This window comes from Mustela nigripes, chromosome 13, assembly GCF_022355385.1.
Source record: "Mustela nigripes isolate SB6536 chromosome 13, MUSNIG.SB6536, whole genome shotgun sequence".
NCBI classification, from domain to species: Eukaryota; Metazoa; Chordata; class Mammalia; order Carnivora; family Mustelidae; genus Mustela; species Mustela nigripes.
The window spans coordinates 117,634,991-117,659,202 of record NC_081569.1 but is presented as its reverse complement, the minus strand read 5'-3'; the positions used below and the strand labels follow the sequence as shown (position 1 = coordinate 117,659,202).

The 24,212-nt window shown below is 43.8% G+C and overlaps 1 protein-coding gene across 4 annotated transcripts in view; it reads right to left on the bottom strand.

Annotated features, from left to right (window-relative positions):
- Positions 1–24,212, bottom strand: part of FOXN3 (forkhead box N3) — a 397,011-nt gene that overhangs the window by 290,421 nt on the left and 82,378 nt on the right. For 3 of the 4 annotated variants that reach the window (XM_059373549.1, XM_059373550.1, XM_059373551.1), the window contains exon 1: positions 1,461–1,648. The exons of the other annotated variant lie outside the window; for it this stretch is intronic. The gene's annotated coding sequence lies outside the window, so the exon portion shown is untranslated. Of the gene's footprint in view, positions 1–1,460; positions 1,649–24,212 lie in introns of those variants that run through there. 4 annotated transcript variants of the gene reach the window in all.

The following is a 24,212-nucleotide window of genomic DNA, read 5'->3' as shown; positions in this document are numbered from 1 at the left end:
ATCATGTAAACCCTCACACCGACCATATCTGCTTCCTCCTCCTGGGGGTGGGGGTGAGGGGCAGGGGCAGGTGGCTTTCTGCAGCTGTCACCGGAGAAGCTGCCCACCAGGATTCAGAGGGCATGGGGAGGGGGTCTGCATACCTGCCCTCCCCTCAGCCCCTAAAACAGGCCAGAAACGAGTGTGGCATTAGGAAGAGGGGCTCATCCTCTGAGGAGGGAGCTGCCCTGGGCATGAGCCACCAAAACGTTATTTCTCGGGAGAAAACACAAACGTCCCTCTCCGCCCCTGGATGGCTCAGACTACAGACAGGCAATAAACGGGAGGCTTCAACATCAGTTTCATTTTGGATCACCCTATTTAGAAAGGCAAATAGTATCTATCCACCAGGCTGCTGAATATTCCAGGGTTCAAGTCCCTGATTTATAATTCAGAATCTGTCCCAGCCCTCCACACACCCAGGTGTTCCGGAAGCGGCAGAGTGCCCAAGCCCCTCCCCCCTCCGATAGGTGTTCTTTTAACATCTAATCAAATAATTACTGCGAAGAGCAACATGCAGTAGGCGCCGTAGTTTCCTGTGCACGTAAAACACAGTCTCGTACATACCAAAAGAGTTGCATATCTCATGCTACTCTTTTTGTAAAAGTCCACCTATGGTCAGAAAATGAATCCTCCTCAAACGAATAGATTAGCTTAAATTACCATGCCATTTTACAGTCTCTTCACTGATACATGAATAATAAAACTATAAGGTAAATGTGGCTTAAACTGAATAATGGGCATAAATAAAAATATTTTGACATTAAAAACTCAGTATAAATTGAACTACAACATACTTGAAAGCTCCCGCAATCATAACGTGCACATTGAAATCCATTAACCTAATACTTAGGCTGTATTCAAAAGCAGAGGTCTAACACATAAATAAATACATATTTGAACACTTCTCCTAAATTACCGTACGATCCGATTGCAAAGTCACACACTTACAAAGTCTATCATCTTTACTGGGTTGCTCTCTAACCAACACTCAAGTCTTATCAGGCTACAAGGTGGCGGCAGGATATAAACACAGAGACCGGCAAATGGTACCAAAAAGTAGCAGCAAATGTCAAAGACAAACCAGGGTCATCCCCGCGAGAAGAGAGATATTTACATAAGCATACGGCAAAGACAATGGAGCCCCAAATTCCCTTTAACTGCACACCTAATCAACCTCTCTGCTCCTCACCTGATCATTTTTATATAAAAACAATTTCTACAACGATACATTCAAAGACCTTAGTTACCATAAACTCAGCATCAGTTACAGATTCTGTTGCACATCAGATCTGCTTTAAGACTCAGCTATTTTCAACCAAAGCTTTCATTCCTTACCCACCACTACCGGCCCCCCTCCAAAAAATTAGCTTCACTGACAATAACCTTAAATATGTCATCTGCCAAGGCCATTTTCTTACCTTTGTAACTCACTCACATTTGTTTCATTTGATATTTGCCCAAGCAAGGACAATTGTTTGACTGGAATCTTGCAACTTTCAACTTTGCCCAGATTTTGCTGTCGTGAGGCAGGGGAATGTCAAAAACCCCGACACATGGCTCAGCCGAGCTAATATACATCTGAATCAGAGCTATATTTTAAATTCTTTTACACTTACTTAATATAGTGCGTGCTGCCTGTCCACTGATGCGATATCAGAAACCTGCAAGCTACTATTTCTGCAACTGTGTCACTGTAGATAGTCTGAAACATGTACGTAGCTGTTGCCATGGAAACAAACACAGCTAGGGTAGAGTGCCACGCTGTGTTAATTCCTTCACCCATGAACCCCAGGGGAATGCTAACATTCATCTTCTTTCTCCTTTCGTCTCACACTGCTTTAATATTTTTTAGCATTATCAAATGATGTACTAAATACATATGGTACACCTGAAAATACGGATGGCTGAAATGAGCTGTGTGCCAACCTAGCCTGCTGGGTAGCTGCTTAAGGTAGTACAGGGATGCAATGGATCCTCTCACTAACTTCTCCTGGGAGAAATAGACAACTTTCTTTCTTTCTTTACAAATGCTGTGGGTAGGGCAGTTTAAAAAAAAAAAAAAAAGTGAACATCTTATCTCTCCCAAGAAGAAGTTATCACGGAATGGCACCGGAATAAAGATGCTACCAGAAATGTGCCTTAGCAGTCCCATGAAAGGCAGAGGGAGGTCTTGCAAAGTTTCTGAAGTGGATCCAAGCTAAGAGTTGTCCTTCCTTCTAACTAGGCTGCATTAGCAGGTTGTAAATCCAACAGCTTTAATTAGGCAAAAGCATAAACCCTCAACAAGGGCTTCATCTGTCCCCACTTGGTCTTTGTTCCTAAGCCCATGGAAGAAGGTATTAGAATGAGGGAATGACTAACAAGATGGAAATCTGCCATCATTCAGAAAGAAATGCGATTTTCCTGGAATCTGAACATTCTCTTCTTTGCTTCAAGTTCAAATCGCTGCCTTCATCAAATGTTTAGACCCGTGGCAAAAAGTCAAATATTCTTTTATTATACCTAAGAGGCAAAATGTATAGATGTTGGCACATCGGGCCACATTCCCATTATTCAATCCAGGACGCCACTCTAAATGCTGAGGTTACTCATGGCAGTAGACAAAAGTAAGCTGTTCAAAATCTTAATTACATCCCATCCCTTGGGCTAGTTAATAATATTCAATCTAGATGAAAATGGCCACACTTTAGATTTGCATGCTGATGCGCTTCACTTGAATACAATTTTCGCACTAAACAATCAATTGTAGGCTTTAAAAGGGCAGATCCATGACTCTGAACTGGCATGTTTTAAAGAAACCACTATTTTATTCGTGGGGATTAGGGCAAAATCACCCTACAAAACATAAGCAAAATTTTCCTATCATTTTTCCAAACTGAATCATTCTTGGCTCCATACTATGATAATAATAATCAACCCATCCCCAGGACATAGCAAAACAGAAAACAGATACACCTTAGTAGTGACAGCGATGTCACTTCTTAAAAGCATCTCAAGGGGCGCCTGGGTGGGACAGTGGGTTAAAGCCTCTGCCTTCGGCTCAGGTCATGATCCCAGGGTCCTGGGATGGAGCCCCACATGGAGCCCCGCATCGGGCTCTCTGCTCAGCAGGGAGCCTGCTTCCCCTTCTCTCTCTGCCTACTTGCAATCTGTCAAATAAATAAAATCTTAAAAAAAAAAAAAAAAAGCATCTCAAGATGACGGTAGGGTCAAGGCTAGCTAGCTTTTGAGTATTAGCAAGGTAGATAGAGATTACTTTGGACCTTACCAGGAGCAGTGCTTACAAACTTAAGGAGCAGAGCCACAGCAAGAAAACAGGTGTTCCTTACATATACTTCGGACTTCTGTATCTACATTTGTTGGGAATGGGCAAGCATTTTCACATAGGTCACCCCATTTGACTATGATGAGATTATACGATGAATTAGTGGGGCAAGTGTCACCCACCTCACCTCTCATTAGAGAGCACAGAGGCTCCCAAAGTCAGTGACTGGCCCAAGGTCCCACATAAAATGGCAGAATCCCATCTTCTATTACCTGATCTAATGGTTTCTCCGCGTGCCACACTACCTCTGGGTGTACTCATGAATGCAGTTGGTTGTAAACGACTTAAAGTAACTGGAGTAACAATACTTACAAATAGAAGGACAGATGGACAGACAGACAGAAACGAACCATTGGTTCTCTTTCTCCAGACGAATACACCACCCTAAGGAAATAAGCTGTTCCAGACTTAGAGGCACGTGGTGACTGAAGGTGGATTTTATCGGGATTTGGGCTATCACAACCTCCTACCCACACTACCCTGGCGATCAAGAATTAACTGGATTCAGTCATGCTACGTATTTTGGGAAAAGAGGACTTCTTAGAAGTGAAATTTTTCTCGACCACTGAATTGTTCTAGTTTGGTTGGGGGTGAGGCGGGTAGGGGGTAAAGGAGGGGGGGTATCCTGAAACAGAAGGCATCCTATGGGCAGTTTCTGGGGAGTCCTCTTGTGCAGGGCAGGTGGAAACCAGGTACCTTCCAGCAGATGCTCCGATTCAAGGGTATGATTTGGTTCCTTTGCATGAAACCATTTCTAAATTGGATTGTACGACAAAACAATGAATTGGGCAAAGTACACAGCATGTGGTTTAGCCTGTTACGAATATCCGTCATGACGTGACGGGCATCACACGCATGATACAGGGGTACTCACAGAAGCCAGAGATGCCGGGGCAGGAGGGGGAGGAGGCGGTCACCCGCACTGGAAAAGGCCCCACACTCCTGTGACTTGCTAATCCCTATATTTACATTTTAATTCTCTCTGGCCTCTGCTCGCTGCTCCTGGCTGTCAGGGTATCAGCTGGCCTTCTCACCATGCGAAGTGGCCTGGCTCTCCCCTTCTCTCCCTGTTTGATTCACATCTAATATGCCAGGGGCTGGGAAACCAAATAAGAGAGCTGATTAGAATTTGGTCTGAAATAAGATGAATACAGGCCTGAGAGAGTGTCCCTGAGCACAAAAGTGTCAACTTTTGGATGCCATTGACTCCAGGTCAATTAGCCTAAAGCCAGTCACCTAATGAGCAGTTTGCCTATAATTTGAAACCTTTTTGAGTGCTTTGACATGGGAATGTCCTTTCCTTCTTTGGCCGTCTCTTGGGCATGATGAGGTTTATAAATAGAGCCTTTTCGGGGGCACACCCAGCTTGTTTTTAAATTTAGGTTTATGCTTAATTTTCATTTTTAAATTTTAAATTTATAGACATATTTTAAAATAAATTTTATTAATTTATTTTAATGAATTTAACATTCATTAAAATAAATTTTAAATTATTTTAAATTCAATAATTTTTTTTGAGATACTAGCGATGAATGCAAAAACACCCAAAATGGAATTGAATTTCTGGTGAACCGATTATTAGGCAAATCGATACGAGAATTTGTTTTAGGGGAATTTTTACTTCTAAATTTTATTTTATTTTTTTTTAGAATGCAAAACCCGTCCGAGGAAATGTGCGGTTCAACCAGGCAGAACGCATAAACAGACTTTTGCGGGCTAGCTTGGCCTTTTTTCCTTATTGCACCGGGCTCCCGGGCTCCGCGCAGCCGAGTTCCCAGCCTCTTGTAGAAGGAAGGAATTTTATATCATTTAGCTTTGCTTTTACCACCATGAATTTAACTTATGGCCTGAATCTCATGCAGAGCAGGGCTCACCTTTCCGCTTACTCTGGGGGACTCTGACGTGTGTTTGGAAGCATTCGGCACAAGAGCATAAGGGACCCCTGTGATATTTGCACCAAATCCACACGTGGACTGCAGGTGTCTGAGAATCACTCACCTGACAACCCAGTTCTTAATGCAAGCGCTCAAAAGGCCCAGGGTCAAGGTGCATCCAGTATGACTGGCAATGATAGGACCACCACCGTTCAAAAGGAGAGGCCGCTGCTTTGCAGTACTCTGTTGCATGGGCCTTTGGGGAAGAAACCAAAGACGAGATCTTACCTTAAAGGCTGGAATTCACAGTGACCTGAGAGATCAGGGACAAGCTTGTGGGTGTGCACCCATTAGGCATAATCAGGGCTGCAAAGCGGCACGGGAAGGAATGGTCCCTGCGCCCCCCTAATATCTATCTGTGGCTCTGAAACAGACATTGCTTCTCCGGGTGGATCCCCTAAGCCACTTCACCACTCTGCAGAAAGCAAGCATTCCAAGCAGCAAAGAACCCTGCCACGGAGCTGCGGGAACGCCAGCCAGACTGGAGTATTCCTCGTGCGGGTGCTGGGGAGTTACAGGGGTCAGGTCCTGGAGAAACTGACCAGGGAAGCCTCTCCAGTGGGGGACAGAGCAGCTAGCCGTCCTCAGTGTGCATGAACTTGCTCTATCTCTGTATGGAAGATAATCACGGAGCCCAACTCATGTGGCCAGGATGAGCCACTAATACAAAGGGAGTCACTGGGAAAGCTATAAAATATATTGTTTTCCTTTTTTAATCTAAGGATGCAATGAATTACATCAATGTGCTTTATCCTAATCCTCCCTACTTAAGAAAAATGAAGTTTTTAAAACTTTTTTAAAAAAAGATTTACTTATTTATTTGAGAGACAGGGAGAAAGAGAGCACAAGCAGCAGGAGAGGCAGAGGGAGAAGCAGACTCCCCGCTGAGCAGGGAGCCTGATGCAGGGCTGGGTCCCAGGACCCTAGGATCGTGATTGAGCCAAGGCCAGACAGACGCTTAACTGACTGAGCCACCCAGGTATCCCAAACTGTGTTTTTAAAATGTTAAATGTATTTGTGGATACAAACATGTTTACAAACATGCATGGGAATGATAAGCACCAAATCAAGATGGGGATTATATGGGTCACAAGGCAGAGAGGCATCCTGAGATCAGAGCATGAGGCACACAGGGGTCTGCGACAGTATTGTCAATGTTTTACTTGTTTATTTTTTAAGAGGTTTTATTTATTTTTTAAAAAGATTTTATTTATCTGAGAGAGAGAACACAAGTACCCCAAGATTTTATTTATTTATTTATTTATTTGAGAAAGAGAGCTTGCATTGAGCAGGGGGAGGGGCAGCGGGGGTGAGACTCTCCTCTACCCTTATCACAAAGCCCAAGACAGTACTCGATCTCATGACCCTGAGATTGTGACCTGAGCCAAAACCAAGAGTCAGAGGCTTAATCCACTGAGCCACCCAGGCGTCCCGATGATGTTTTCTTGATTTTTTTAATATTTAAAGCAAATGTGGTGAAATGTTCAGATCTGCCAAAGTTGGGTAATGGGCACATGAGTGTTTTAGATTTTTTGTATGTTAGAAATAAATCTACATCTACAAAATTATAAAATTTAGCATTATCTCAACAACCCAACTGCAGCTCAACTCATAATTAAATTACATTTCAACAATTCTAAAATGCACATTTTTCTACATTTGAACTCTCTGAAATGAGCGCATCTAATTATATTAGGCAGCATTTTTTCTTAGCGGTACGCCAAATAAGGTTTTCCTTTAAAATAAATGTTGACTTAGATTTGAAGACATACAATGCCTAAATCACACATTGTGGTACATCTTCCTATGTTTGATGGTAGGGCTGGGGGAAGTTTCCACAAGTGGGCATCTCAAACCTTATGAAACTATTAGAACCCCATCCCTGGGGGCCCCCGGGGTGGGCTCAGCAGGTTAAGTGTCTGCCTTCAGCTCAGGTCATGATCCCGAGGTCCTGGGATCAAGCCCCCCCACATTGGACTCTCTGCTCAGTAAGATGCCTGCTTCTCCCTCTCCCTGTGCTCCACTCCAGTCATTCCCTCTCTCTCCCTCAAATAAATAAATAAAATCTTTAAAAGAAAAAAAAAAGAAAGAAAGAAAGAAAGAAAGACCCCATCCCTGGATTCTTTCGGGCGGTTTTCTGGCTTCCACGCTAATGTTCTCTCCAGTGAGGGGCCTCTGACTGAGGTCATGCAAAACACACACATTCAGACTAATTTTCTCTGCAACTGAGGAAAAGATAGCAGATAAAAGCCCTCCTTTATTAGTTTTAAAGTGCTTGAGAATCTCTTATCTGCTAAGTGACACAAACATGAACAGCTCCTGCGAATGAAACTCAACTCCAAATGGGAAGAAAACAGAGTCAGATAATTACTGGACCAAAATTTTAGACAGACCCAGAAGACACAGCAGACACAGCTGTCTGAGAACAACCAAGCCTTCTTCTCCATCCATCCAAAGCTAAGTCCACGTTCCCGGCCAGCGGAGGTGACAGGAAAAGAACGCCATGGTCCATTTTCCTGGGATGTTTGATACGTGCCGTTGTGGAACGGTCTTGTAGAAAATCAGCTAAGAATACATCAGCAATATTGTTCCCTCGATACTATCAAGATGCAAATGAAACAAAATGGGAAAAAAATCCATACAGCTGGTTTATCTGAATGCAGAAAAATAAATCACCATTTATTTAAAAAAAAACATTTATGAAAGTTTTCTTCATTTCTCACATTCAGTTAGTATACAGTTGGCATTTTCAAAATTCAAACCTGATGTGGATTTGGAATTCAATGAAGCACATTGGAAGACATCTGAGTGAAAAAATAAAAGTTCTGGCCATATGCTACTGGTGCATGAATTTGAATATTTGAAAGGTAATCTAGAAATGAGAATGTTTCCAATTCTCCTTACCAACAACAGTAATTCATAGCAACCACACGTTTTATAGATGGAGCCACTTCACCATCTGAGAGACAATAGTGGGACAGACGGAGTCGGGGCTGGGCGTCTGTCCCAGCCTGGCTAGTTACAAGCGTGTGACTTTCACTAGGTCATGACCACTCTGAAAGTCTGCGTGGTCATTGCTGAGGGTGCTGTAATGACTCCTGTCACGCTGGGTATATTAATACATTACGGAGTTTGGACGTTTCTCAAGTTTGGTGAGCAATCGGATGAAAACCCAGAAGACCACTTACAATGGCTGCTTCCCGAAGACACGGGTGACACCATGGAGGGAACAAGCTCCAATACGAGGCCCATAGGATTTTCATCTTACTCCACTCTATTTATCTACATGGCCAGAAAGGAAATGACCCTGGGGTTAAAGCAATAGCAGGGACCTTCCCCCTGGCTCTGACACTTGTTTGTACCCTTGACTAGAATAGCAGGAGCCCCCAGCCCCAGCTGGGAAGCTTCCCTGACAGTCCCCAACTAGCCTTGCTTCTCCTGTCCCCGGGCTAAGCCTCTAACTGGGTCACTCCATCAGGGAGTACACCAGCCAAGTGGTTGTGTTTATTGCTAATCCACTCACGTGCATTGAGGAGACACAAACCCGCAGGAGACTAAAATCTATGGCATTATGCTCCCTTACTTTCCAAGCCACATGTCAAGAACTGATCCCAGGTGTCTGCAGGATGGCTAGAATGCCACGGAGAGGTCCAAACACCAAACGCTACGATTCCTGTGCACCTGAAGATGGGAAGTAAATGGCAAGACTTGGGACAGAAGTGAGCCATCTTTTACCAACTTGATGAGAAGTTGTGAGAACAAAACGACAGCATTTATTGCCAAGATCTGTCCTGGTAATAATTCATAAGGGACTGGTCCTTTGATCTGGCCCAGTTGATGAAGACTGGTGCTCTTCTCAGGGACATTAGAGAGCAGGGCAAAGACCCACAGTTCAGTGTGAGGCCAGTGTTGGGAGTGTCCATGACAACTTGGTCCAGCTGCCATGTCTCCACTCCACCCATGCTCCCCACTCCCCACCCCAATTCAAAGCCCCAGGTCTGGGGGAAATCTCTGAGGAGTGGCTTCATAATGCTTGAGAGACATGCTCTTCTTGGTATGAACATTTTGCAAGATGACACTTTACAATATTACCAGCCCAAATTCCCTCATGCAGCCATCATGGCCCATGGGACCAACAGTTACCATTTCCACAATCCCAATGAGCCCATCTAGAGACCTGGCACCCTGAGCTCTTAGATCCAATCCCCACTTAGCCCAGGAGCTTCCAAACAGACATGAACTTGTCATGAAGCACTTTCTTCTTCAATATGCCTTCATATATCCTAGAAGGCAAAGATGATCTCCATCCTGGGCAGTGAAACAGAATCTAAGGAGGAAGAGTGAAGGTCTGGAAAAAAGCATGATCCAGGACTTAGCTCCCTCTGTGGGCTCTGCCAGGCTAATTTGTGGTGGTCTGATTTTATCTCTGCAGCCTAAACTTGATCAGAGACTCAGTGTGACCAAGGGAGTTTGGTGGTTGCTGTGAATGCTGTGTTGTTCGCTCACTTGCTTTAATCTGTAGGTTACCTAAAATTACACAGCTCATGAAACAGTGCCCCTGAACCCACCTGCTTTATGCAGCATGGACAGCAGCTGATTAAATCATCAGTGAGGCGAGCTCAGAAGGCCATCTCACAGCACAATGGCGAAGATCTGAAAACACCCAACCCCAGTAAGCCCTGGGCTCATCTGGAATTCTAAGGTGGTAAGGTAAGACACAGGGCCACTGAAGCGATCGAGTTGCCCCACCAATGGAAAACGGCAGGGACAAATGCAGACTGCTTTCTACGACAGCCCTTAGCGGGCCAGGAAACACTTGAGAAACCTGAGAATTTGACCACATCCAGAAACCAACGTTCAATAATAACTCCCCAGTTGAGCAAGCACTATGTTGAAAAGGTCTTTCTATTTGATCACGAGTCATACATCAGCTTGCCATTAACTTTATTGTAAGGAGAAACCCAAAACATATTCTCAGAGAGATCAACCCTAACTTTATTTAGGTCATTCTGCTGACATACACAAATAATGGGAAGTGTGTGACTAATTCAGAAACAGCCAAGAAAGGTCAATGTCTGGTTTGTTTCTTAACCCGCACTAATCCGTGAGTAACATTAATAGGCATTTGCCACTATCTGCTCATCAATGCTGCAGTCATTAAATGAATAGAAGTAGGGAGAGGATTTCACACTCATTAAAATAAAAAATAAAAAAAAAATACGCTAGTGTACCTAGTGACTGAAGCCCGGAAATCACACATTTAAGAACAGCTCTCAAAAGCATTTATATAATGAAGCCTCAATAACCTGCCTGTGAAGAGAAATGATTAGAACCCCATTTTATCAATAAGCAGCCTGATATCCAGGCACGGGAAGCAGTGCGCCCCAAGCTCCTCAGAAGTTAATAAAAGCAGAGCCAAAATTAGACGGCTGAGACTCCAGGCATGGTACCCAGGCCACAGAGGACCAACCGACCGGCCGGCGCAGTGACAAACCGCTGCTCCCGTGAGAAGCCACACCTTCACGGACCCTCTAGGGTGACCAGCCTTCCTGCACCTGGAGCCACTGGACCCAAAAGAAACCTGGGAGAAGATGATGGCAACTGGGTCTGCGGAGCAGCCTGCGGAAGAGGGCGGGCAGGGGTCCGGGGATGTGGAGGAGGATGGGGCCTGAGACCCTCCGTGTCTAAGCAGTGCTCAGGGGTCGCCCGTGCTGCCCACCTATGGACCACACGCTGAGTAGCAGGATCTAGAACATCACATACTCTGGGACCTTATGATTCTAGGTCTTTCTCCCGCTCCACATGACAGGCTCCGCACATGGCAGGAAAAAAAAAAAAAATCAAATAATCACTATCAACTGGCCCTTACTTTTATTTTTTTTTTAGATTTTATTTATTTATTTATGTATTTATTTGAAATAGAGTGAGAGAGAGAAGGGAGAGCGCGGGGGTGGGGAGCAGAGGAAGGGGGACAAGCGGACTGCATGCCCAGTGCAGGCCTCAACACGTGATTCCATCCCACAACCCCCAATCACGACCTGAGGAGAAACCAAGAGCCTGACGCTCAACCAACTGACGCACCCAGGTGCCCCTCAACTGGCCCTTTTATTATTTTTTTAAAGATTTATTTATTTGTCAGAGAGAGAAAGCACACGCACAAGCGGGGTAGGGGGTAGAGGAAGAGGGAGAGACACAAGCAGACTCCCCATTGAACTAGGAGCCCGACCCTGGGCTCAATCCCAGGACCTTGAGATCATGACCTGAGCCAAAATCAAGTCAGGCGCTTAACCAACAGAGCCACCCCGGTGGCCCTCAAGTGGCCCTTTTAAAGTATAGGTCATACCACGTCCCTGAAAACCCTCCCAACTCGTCTTGATGTCATGGGACATCCACTCCCACCACTAACAACATGGATTCTGAGCTCCTCGACTAACCACCTGTTCCACCCACCCAGGCCTCCTTGCTATTCCTAGATCAAGCCAGGCCCCCTTCAGGGTGTCCCAGTTGCTGTGCCCTCCACCTGAGGAACTTGTCCTGTGCTCTCCCTATGTACCTCCCCCCATTCTGGGAGGGCAGCATGCTCCAGCCATCAAGCTTAGCATCCCAACCCCAACGTGCTTCATCGTTCTCACTGCATGTCGTACTCTGTGCAGATCATGTGGCCCATTTATACTGTCCCTTGTCCATCTCTCCACTAGCCAATTGGCCCCAAGCAGGCGGGGATTTTGTCGGCTTTGTTCAGTACCATATCTATTCCAGTGCATGACACGTAATAGGCACTTAAATATTTGTAGAATGAAGAAAAAATTTAATTTTTAGTAATAATGTTGAAAGTACCAACCCTCACCACCACCCCCCAGACTTCAGTGATCACCTGCTTACATCTAATATGCTCTTTTCCAATCTGGAAACTACTTCTTTAGTATTTCAAAAAAGATCCATTGTTAGACTGTGGGAGATATTTTTATCTTGTCACGCAAGTATGGGCTTTGTGGAGAAAGGCATCCCCCAGGTTTTCCAGCTCTCATTCACCATTCAGCCCGGATTCCTCCTCCTTCTTCCTCATGGGACCCACACAGACAAGAGGCAGATCAAAATTGGCAAGCAGACCTCCCCACGAGAGGGGCCTCCCACTCCGACACGCACACACAGAGGCTTTGAGAAAAGCCAGAAAGCTGGGTGGGGATTCCTCCTTGCACACAAGGTAACAGCAAGGCTCAGGAAGGTAAGTGACTTGTGCGGGGTCTCACTGCCATTCGGTGGTGGAGCTGGGATGAGAGAGAATCCAGGCCGCCTCACCCCCAATACTCTCTGCCCTCCGCTCCTCTGTATACACAGAATCTGGGATCTGGTCTGAGAATGGCTTCAGTTACCAGACCCAGCACAGGGGTCCTGGAGAAGTCTCGTGACATCCAGAGAACCAGCGAAAGTCAGCTTCTCCCAGGGACCCGTCCTGCAGATCCCCGGAGGGCTCTAACCACGCAGAGAGGGCTGTGTGTCCAGTGTAAGCCCGGAACCCACGTGGCTGTGCGCCTCACCAGCACATATCTCCAATCAGTGTTGGGGTTAGGGTGGGCAGCTCCCCCTAAATGCCCAGGGGATCCCTGGTCATGGTCATTCATGGTTATATTCAGAATCACAAGACGTTGTTGGAGCTCGGAGGTTATGATTTTGAAGTCAGAGATTGAATCGAGTGACCAAGCTCACCAGCACTTGTCTTTTCCCAAAGGCCACATTCACCCCTGTTCCATTCCAGATGTGCACACCTGGCCAGAGCGGGCCTGGTGGCATTCATGAGTGTCCAGACTCACTTGACTTGACACATTCAGATCGTCTCAGGGGTTGGGGTTCTCAGAAGACCCGCTTGGTTTACAGTTCACATTATAACTCACATTCACTCACCGTCCAGTTTGCCCAGAAGCCTAGAGGTCACCGCCTGAAGATCCTGGACCTAAACTAACCTAGGCTCAAGGAGGTTTTGCGGTCCTAACAGTGCAGACTCTCCAGAGGCAAAAGGGAGAGTGTATTGCTTTCTCAGAACAGCACACCCGTTTGCCTAGAATCATCTGCCGACAGCAAAGAACCAAAAATTATGTGTGTCTCCCTCCAGAGCAAGCCAGGAAGCCACAGTGAGGGTAGTAGGATCAGCTGCTCAGAACTCTACGAGAGGAAAGACTTTTCCTCTACCCTCTTAGGTCCTGTGTCTGGGGCCTGTACATTAAACTGACAAAAGACAGATTAAAAGGGGGGAAAGCAAACACATTTTATGTGATATTAACATTTTTACATATCACAGGGGGCTTCCACAGAAAGACATCTAAGCCCCAGGTGGTTAGACCCAGGGGTATATATGCCATTTTAACCAAGAGGGCTACACTGTGGAGATGTGACAAAGCAAAGGACGGAGCGATTTGTGGGAAGGGACTAGGAAACGGTGGGGGATAGAAAAGTGCTATTGCAGTGAGGTTTCTTTGTACAGACTCGTCTGAGCTTCAGCTCCCGCCACCAGCGGTACCACATTCTCCTCTTCATGGTCCGGGGAGGCCACCTTCCTCACAGGAAATGTAGGCCCTTCTTTTAGGTAGCGAGGGGGCGGGGGGAGAGCCCGTGCTGTCTCGGCTGTTTCTCACGTGCCTTCAGCTCAGAATAATCAACATGCCAAAGGGGCAGGTCTGGGGAGCCCCTTCAGGGCTGTGAAGCAAGGGCTGTTGGGTGACGTAAGGACAGACCCTCACATGTCAGAAGTAATACAAGTGAAATAGAAGAAAGAAGCTAACTGCTTCCCCAAACCCTACTTCCCCTACTTCCCAAATGCAGCTTCCATGCTGTCTGTCTAATGTGGGCTCCAATACTAGCATTTTGAGTTTGATTTTTTTTATCTCAAAACCCTATCCACTATTATCACAACTAAAACAATCTCCTTCTCTTTCATTCCCTCCTCTCTCCCTGCCCCCCCCTCTCTCTCTCTCTCTCTCTCTCTCTCTCTCACACACACACACACACACACACACACCCTCCCCTCCACTTAGAGGAAAGTCGCTAGCATTTCCAGATGAACCAGAAGGGAGGGGACATGGCTTTGTCCTTGCTTCCTCCAGCCAGGAGAACCAGGTGAGGACGCTGACCATGGGAGACAAGACCGTAACGAGCCAAGCCAGAACAGAGGAGAAGATGTGAAAAAGAGAAAAGCGGCAAGGGATGGAAGAAGCGAGTGACGGACGGAGAGAAGCTGTCCGACCGGCCGGGTGACCAAGCACTGCGCTCCTGTCCCACGGGACTGGAGCCTCAGCTTGGGGAACAATGCGGCACCATTCTGCACCTCGCTGTGCTTTTCTGCTGCAGGTCTCAAAGGGAGCTGCCTATTGTAAATGGATTTGCCCTTGGCCTCGGCATCAATCAGACTGGAGACCTTAACATCTGCCAGTATAAGCTCATGGCTGTCCTCACCTCCTTCCTGGGGCGAACCTCTGTGTAAATCACATTCTGGGACAATAGCAGTGTTACCTCAGTTAAGTGCAATTAAACTGCCAAAGGATGCTCCTTACCACAGTCTTAGAGCAAGACCCTTAAGCCTTGGACACGGACGGCATCTGCTGTGACTAGACTTTACGGATACGAAACCGGCACCCAAAGGGATTGGTCAAGGTCATGTAAGTTGCTAGGCACAGAGTTTGCGCTGAGTGTCGGGATAGCCCTCTTTCCACTACTCACACCGCCTAGAACAACTACATTTAATTTTAGTTCATCACACATTCAGCTTGCGCTTTCGAGGAATTTTATAGTCCCCACTCCATCTGTGCATTTTGCCATTCTAGTAGCTTCCCTTTACTCCATGCTTCCCGTGTATCTATCTGTTGCGCTCTCCGTAAAAGAAGAGAGGTCCACGAGTGGAATCTGTCGTCATCTGTTTGTTGTGCCGACAGCACGGAGATGCCAGGACATTCCCAGCTGAGCGCTACTCCGTGTTACTCTGAAAAGGCCAGTTCCAGATCAACAATCCACTTTGGACAAGGGCAGAAAAAGAGTTCTTCCAGGAGGTACAGCCACTAAGAAGAAGGTCACCATTGTCAACACACGGCAGCACATGCTGTCATTTAAAGAGGAATTAGGTTTTACTTTCCCAAAGTGCTTCAAATACACTGCAGACCGTTTAGGCTGAAACCAACCAGTCAGAACGGATTCACCTATACCTCGCTGCTCCAAGAGCACATGTAGCGACAGGTTAAAGGTTTGGTTTTGAGACGGCCTGGTCACGAATGCCAAGGGTGCCCAAGTGCCCCAGAAACCAGGCTGCAGCCCGCGGTACCCGAGGAGCACATAAGGGGCCATTCCCCATGCCTCCAGGACCCAGGAGCAGGTGTGCTCATCTCTGCCTGGGCGTTGGTCACAAGCCTACACCACTGGCCACGGCTGCAGGGTTTTCAAAATGCCACTGGGTGTGAACATACACACAGCATCCAAATGGTCCAAATGAAGCAACCACTTGTTATAGATTAACAGTTTCTATTGTCCGCACGCTGTGCATCTTGGGGGAAGCAGGGTACACAGCATTACTGTCTGGGGAGCACCTAAACACCCAGAAAGGCATTTTACTTGTGTGCAGATACCGTGCGTACAGCGATGGCTATCTGTGCAGATCAATGCTTCAGGGACTCCGAGCTTTAGGAAAATGGAATCTGGCTACAGTTTCTTCTCTCCCTGCTCTCTCTGTTGCTTTCACTTTTATATCCTTACAGAGGGATGGAAAGGCAAGCTTCCACTCTTCTAAGGTGGAGAAGTAAATAAGGAAACGAAATTTCAAGGATGAACACACGCTCAGTATTCTACGTGCAGTAACTCGTCTTTGTGCTGTGACATACGCTCTGACTTCCGTGATTAAAACACCACTGAGGGTTCCAGAATGCAAGACAATATTTAGTGGTCTCATGCATGCAAAGCTCGGCACTAGGCACCAAGTATCAGGTTTCCAGTAGCTCTGCAAAGCAGACACTCTGCAGAAAAGGCACTCTGGCCAGCATTTCCTGTTCCTAGTCTCCGCCCTGAACTGCTCACCCATCCACAGACCCTGGCGGACTCTCTACACTCTCCCCAGCAATGATTTTATCACTTGACCTCCGGTTTGGTCTGGTTCTCCAGGATGAGTCACATCTGGCCACCACCAAGGCTTTCCTGAAACAGGACTATAGTTCCACACTCTGCTCTTCCACTCACGTGAGGACTAGGTCCTCTACGTAGCCAACACCCCAACCAAATGGGTTAGTGTTCCACGCTCCCTGAGCAGGGCACTACTCTAACAAGGTGAAAGATTAAAGACATGCATGTCAGTTTCACGCCTTTGAGACGTTTATGATCTCAGTAGGAGTGCAAACACAACCACATAAGATGGCATGTATCAAAGGAGTGATAGATACAGAGGAGCCTAGAAGAGAAAAAAAAAGAAAAAACAAAGACCAGTCAGGGAAAGCGCCACAAGGAATATGACCTCATACAGGTAGATTTCAGCCAAACTGGGGGTACTTCAGAAAGAAGAAAATCATTCATTCATTTATTAATTCATGCAACAAACAGAATTTCACATTCACCATGTATAATAAGGTATAGGCATTTTAACTAATATCTGGGAATACATCAAGGAGCTTCCAGGAGCTGGTATGTACCCCAGCATCTATAAGAAAGAGAAAAATGTGACAGCAGCCGAAAGAACAACTGGAACAATTGTAGGAGCCTCTATTATGGAAACTGTCTCCTTCTCCTTTCTATCCTCTCAAATATCAGGATCAACTGAGATATGATAAGTCTGGGTGTTATACAAATGAGCCAAAGACGCCCCCTATGCACTGGCCCCTAGGTTGCCCATTTCTTCACCGAACTCTGAGACCTGTCAGCTCAAAAGCCTGCTGTGTGCCAAAGTCAAATTTTTGCACATCCAATTAATTTTTTAATAGTCCAGACAAGCAGATTTTTTAGCTATTTAAAGCTTACGTGTTTCACATTCCTTACAAAACCACACCGAGTGTCTGCTAGCCATTGATAAGATAGAACCTTGTAGTTATAAGGCCCCTAGGCCACTACTGCCCTTCAGAGCTTCCTGACCTAGACCTTCCCCAACAAGCTGGTGAACATCACCATGACACAGGTGAGACCCTCTCCAATTATCCCCTCCCTGGAATGACCCTCCCCTCCTCAATCCCCCTGCTAAAGTCTCTGGACAAAGACTCTTGCTCTCAGGGGCATTCCCCACCCATAACCCCTGGCAAACCTGCCCAAGTATTGCCCAACAAAGCTTGTGTACACTACTGCCCCCTTGTGGGTGTACCTTTTCCCCTGATCACCCCTCAGATGCCTCAAAGGCTCTACACCAGGCTGCCATGTTTATAACCACGTCCCCTTGCTCCCTGACCCAGACTGATTAGAGAAGGGGCACAGACCAGACCCAAGCCCAGCCAATCAGATTATCTTCTCAGAATGAGACAACTGGATTCAGAAAATGGAAAATGACAAGGTGGACACCCAGGTCTCCTTATAATAGATGTTTCCCCAATCCAAGGAAAACCTAAGTTTGTTCGAAGGAGTCTCTGTTACTTGTAATAAAACCTTGTTAAATAATTCAAAAACATAAACGGAAAGGCTCAGCATGGGGAGAGATGACTTTTAGTTTCTGGCAACTGGGGAATAGCTTGCATACGAAAAGAAACAAGAACTGGAAGGAGTTCGTCGCAAGCAGTCATCCGCAGAGATGTGAGCGAGCATGGCCAGCCTGCTCAAAGGGAAGCTGGGCCAAGTTAGAGGAGATGGCGAAGAGGGAGGAGGTAACCGAAGCCAGACAGGAAGACTGAGCCCAACTGGGGATGCCTGTGGGTGTTCAAGTGCAAGCCACAGGACGCCTATACACCTGAAGGAAAACCACATTCTTCTGTTCCCTCAAGTTCAGAGGTGTTTGTGCTAATGCTGAGGGTGCAGTCCTAGAAGTGCAGCTGAGATGATGTGCCGGCGCTCACTCTGCATCCCTGGCCTTCAGGAAAGCTAGAAAACTATGGAGAAAGGCATGCGAAAAAGAATGCAAGGGCAGCCAGCTTCCGAAAGTACTAACTTATCACCATCTATGAGGGAAGAGACCGCCATCTTGGGCATTGAAGATCGGCTAAAGTGGGCTGAGCGAGGCAGAAACTGTGAAGATAGTATTTAGGAAGTTTTGGCTAAAGGTGCTGAAGACGGTTTGGAGGGGGAGAGCCTGGAGCCAGAAAGTCAGGTGTAAACGGAAGAAGGCTGCCCTGAGATGATGAGACCAATAGGAATGGAGACGCTAGAGCACACAGTCCTTCCAGGAAGAGCAGGAGTCAAGACTGCAACTGCCCGGATAGGAGGGAGGCAGCAATGTCCTCACTGAAGGGGTGAAGCCAAGGGAGATTTAAGAACCTAGAGCCAGGGAGACAGCTTTAAAAATTCAGGAAAGAGGAAGGGTTTGCTTTTTGTAATAATAAAGTAGTTTCTAACAGACTAATCCTCTTGAAAATAACAACTACTGACCTTATATTTATAAACCAAACAAATGAGCAAAGAAACAAACAAAAATGCTACCTGAAGGCAGTCAGAAGCAAAAACTATAGGGGAGTCTATACTTGAAAGAAGGGGAGGTGATGGGTAGACTTTCTCTTCTTTAAAAAGAAAACCAACTGATCAGTGCTATGTGGGGCTCTTAAAAACGTAACTAGAAACCCAAGGTATTATGGGCTTGAAGAAACAGAAGGCGGAGTCCATGGCAAACAGAGCAGCTATAAAGTGAGGGGTAGCATCCAAGGGAGGAGAGAGTCTGGGAGAAGGAAGCCCCAAGTTTTGTGTAAAAATTCTGCCTCAATCTGTAACTAACTGTGTGGGGGGAAGATCACAAGAAGATAAGCTAAGGCTAAACAAAGTGTAAAGAGATTTAGTTACTGCCCACCACAAAAATGACAAGGGCTAGAATTACAGTGAGCTCAAGATAACTGCCTGATGACATACAACAAGACAAATCAATATTCTTCAAGAATAGCAGAATCCAGGGGATCCTGGGTGGCTCAGTCAGTTAAGCACTTGACTCTAGGTTTTGGCTCAGATCATGATCTCAGGGTCATGAGACAGCCCCACATCAGGCTCCATTCTCAGCATGGAGTCTGCTTGAGATTTTCTTTCTCTCTCTCTCTCTCTCTCTCTTTCTCTCTCTATACCCCTCTCTACCACTCAGGCAAGTGAGTGTATGCATGCTCTCTCTCTCTCTCAAATAAATAAATCTTTAAAAAAGAATAATAGTCCAGAGTCTTTATATCATTCACAACATCTGGGTTATAATCTAAAATGTTTAGACACATGGAGAAACAAGAAAATACAGCCGGTACTCAAGAGAAAAGTCAAAAGCAATCAAAAAGACTAACCCCAAGATGACACACATTAGAATTAACCAACAAGGATTTTAAAAGCCTGTTATAACTATGCACATGATATCACAGCACAAAAATCAATACACATGACAAACAAAATACACTAATGACAAGAACCAAATGAAAAATTAAAATCTGATATGTAAACATCTCCTGAATGTTAAGAGCAGAACAAAAAGAACAGAAGATAATCTATAAACTCAAAGACAAAATAGACTTATTCATTCTATAAAACAGAGAAAAATAAAGACTGGAAAAAATGAGAACCTTGGAGACCTACGAAAGAGACTGTCTATCCATGCTTAGCAATTAAAGTCTAAGAAGGAGAAGAGAGAACAGGAGAGATAAAGAACAAGGCACAGAGATTATTTGAAGATACAATTTCCCCAATTTGGTTAGAGACATAAATTTTTAGGTGGGAGGGGGTTGGGTAAAATAGGTGAAGGGGATTAAGGAGCATGTTTATCACAATGAGCACTGAGTAATGTACAGAACTGTTGTATCACTATACTGTACACATGAAACTAACGTAACACTGTAAACAATACTGGAGTTAAAATAAAAAACTCAATTAAAAAAGACAAACATTGTCATATTTAAGAAGATCTGTAAACATCAAGCAAGGGACATAAAAAGAAAGCCATGCCTGGGCACATCATAGTCAAACTTTTGCGGGGGGGGGGGGGGGTAGTGATTAAAAAACAAAACAAAACAAACAAACAAACAAAACAGAAACAAAACACTGTGGATGCACCCAGAAGGGGTGGAAATCCCCTTAGGGACAGAAGACCAAAGATAAAGATGACAGTAGATTTCTCATCAGAAACAATGCAATTCGGAAGACAGTGGAGCCACATCTTCAAAGTGCTAAAAGGAAAATAAAAAACCTGTCAAATTAGAATTTTATATCCGGTGAAAATAACTTTTATAAAACTAAGTGAAATTATTTTTCTGACATACAAAAACTAAAAGAATTCACTGCCAGCAGACCAGTACTATAAGAAATGTTAAATGAAGCCATTCAGGCAGGGGGAAAGTGAAACAAGATGGAACTGTGGATATACACTAAAGAATAAAAAGCACCAGATACACTAATTCTGTAGATGAATATATATGACCTTTTTCTTATTATTTAAATCTCTTCAAAAGGCAACTTACTGTTTAAAACAAAAACACTGCCAATGAATGGTGGGGTTTATAACAAATACAGAAGAATAAAGCATATGACAACAACAGCACAAAGACCAGGAGTAAAGAAATAGCAACGTACTCTTAAAGATTCTTACACAATACAGTAAGTAGTATAATATAACTTGTAGGTTGACCATCACAATGATGTATACAACAAATGCTAAAGTAACTATTAAAATAAATACAAAGAGATATAGCTATCAAGTAAATAAAAATGATAAAACAGAATCAAAAAAGAACGATCACTCAAAGGGAGGCAGAAAAGAAAAGAGTAATGAAGAACAGGTTAGAAAAATATAAAACAAATAGTTGAGTGATTGGTTTAAATGCAACCAAATCGATAATTATATTATATGTAAATAGTCTAAATATCCCAATTAAAAGAGATTACTAAATGTGAAAACACATAAGATCAAACCACATGTTTCTTATAAAGAAACCACTTTAACTATAAAGTCACAAATATAAGGAAATATACTATACAAGCATTAATCTAAAGACATTTATTTAAAGGTTGTATTAATAACAAACAAAGTAGATTTTAAATTACAGAATATTATCAAGGTAAAGGGAATAATTTCATATAAAGGGGTTAATTAATCAGAGAATGTAACAACCCTAACTATTTAGACACCTCGTAAAGAACTTTAAAGTACATGAAGAAGGGGCACCTGGGTGGCTCAGTGGGTTAAGCCTCTGTCTTCAGCTCAGGTCATGATCTCAGGGTCTTGGGATCCTGCCCTACATCGGGCCATCTGCTCAGCAGGGAGCCTGCTTCCCCTTCTCCCTCTGTCTGCCTCTCCACCTACTTGTGATCTCTCTCTCTCTTCTCCCACTCTCTGTCAAATAAATAAATAAATAAATCGTTTAAAAAAAAAAAAAAACATGGGCGCCTGGGTGGCTCAGTGGGTTAAAGCCTCTGCCTTCGGCTCAGGTCATGATCCCAGGGTCCTGGGATCGAGCCCCGCATCGGGCTCTCTGCTCAGCGGGGAGCCTGCTTCCTCCTCTCTCTCTGCCTGCCTCTCTGCCTACTTGTGATTTCTGTCTGTCAAATAAATGAATAAAATCTTTATAAAATAAAATAAAATAAAAACATGAAGAAAAGTGATAGAACTGTAAGGAAAAACAGACAATCCACAATTAGAGATCTTAGCAACCTTCTCTCAATAACTGATAGAATAAGTAGACAGAAAAATCAGTAAAGAGGGGTGACTGGGTGGCTCAGATGGTCAAGCATCTGCCTTCGGCTCAGGTCGTGATCTCAGGTCCTAGGATTGAGCCCCACATCAGGCTCCCAGCTCAGCAGGGAGTCTGTTTCTCCCTCTCCCTCTGCTTCTCCCCATGCTTGTGATCTCTCTGTCTTTGTCTTTGTATCTCTCTCAAATGAATTAAAAAAAAAAAAATCTTTAAAAAAATTAGTAAAGATAGGACCCTTGAACAACACTGTCAACAAAATTGACATAATGTCAAGAACACTACACCCAACAACAGAGCAACCCATTCAAGTGCACAGGAAACATTTACCAAGCTAGATCACATTCAGGGCCATAAAACACATCAATAAATGCAAAAGGATTCAAGTTATACAAATGTGTTCTCTGACCATAATGGAATTAAATTAGAAATCATTAACAGAATGAGAAATTCCCAAATAACTGAAAAATAAATAAAATACCTATAAATAAACCATGAGTCAAAGAAGAAATCAAAAGGAAAATGAGAAGGTATTTTGAACTGAATGAAAATGAAAATAACATATTACAATTTGTAGGGTACTGCTAAAGCTAAGAAAGAGGAATACTTATAATACTAAGTGCTTATATTAAACAAGAAGAAAAGTCCCAAATTAATAACTTCGTGTCTTCCACCTTAAGAAACTAGAAAAAGAACAGCACATGAAACCCAAAGCAGTTAGAAGAAAGGAAATAATAGAGAAAAATATCAATTAAATAGAAAAAAAATAGGGAAATATCAATGAAACCAAAAGCTAGGTCTTTCAGAAGGTCAACAGAACTGCTAAATCTCTAATCAGCATTATCAGGAAAAAAGGAGGGAAGAAAACATATTACCAACATCAGGAATAAGAAAGGTGATGTTACTACAGTCTGTAAATATTAGAAGTATAATAAATGGACAGAAGGAATAATTTTATGCCAATAAATTCAATAATTTAGTTGCAAATTACCTGAAAGACACAAATTAACGAAGGCCAATGAAAAATAAAAAAATAATCTGAATAATCTTACATCTATTAGTAAACCTGAACTTGTAACTAAAAATTACCCTTCAAAGACTCCAAGTCTAGATCATTTCAGTGGTGAATTTTAGCAAACATTTAAAATAAAAATAATACTATACACAAAACTTCTAGGAAACTGAAGAAAGGAGAATGTTTTCCAATTTATTTTATGATCACTCCAGTATCAAAACTAGAAAAAGATATACTAGGAAAGAAAACTAAAGACCAGTATCTTTCAGGACTATATATGCAAAAATTCTTAACAAAAAAAAGTTGAACCAATCAAATCTAATAATAAATGTAAAAGATAAGACAGGCCCAAGTGGAGTTTATTCTAGGAGTACAGCGTTGATTTTTTACATTAGCAAAATCAATATAATTCACAAAAGTAACAACTAAAACTGTTGTTTTAGTTGTTACAACTAAAAAAAGTCATATGATCATCTCAGTAAACACAGAAAAGCATTTGACAAAATCTAGTATTGCTTCTTGGTAAAATCTATCAGCAAACTATGAACAGAAAGGAACCGCCTCAGCTTAATAAAGAATATCTATAAAAAATAGGAAAAAATAAACCCTAACTCCATAGTTACTATCATACCTAAAAGACTGAATGCTTTTCTTCTAAGATCAGGAACAAGGCAAGATTGTTCTATTACCACTTTTTTTTTTTTTTTCCTTTAAAGAACGGGGTGGGGAGGGGGAAAGAGAGAATCTTAAGCACGCTCTATACCCAACACGGAGCCCAACATGAGGCTCGATCTCAACACTGAGATCATGACCTGAGCGGAAATCAAGAGTCAGATACTTAACCAACTAAGCCACCCAGGTGCCCCATCTCACTACTTCTATTTAACATTGTATTGGAGGTCTAGTCAGAAAGCAAGACAAGAAGTAGTAAAATGTAATCAGATTGGAAAGGAAGAAGTAAAACTATATTTGCACAATATGACTATCTTCATAGAAAATGCCCATCTACCAAAAAAAAAAAAAAAAAACCAACTTTAGAATAAGTGAATTCAGCAAGATAGCATGATACAACATGAATAAATAAAAATCAGTTGCAT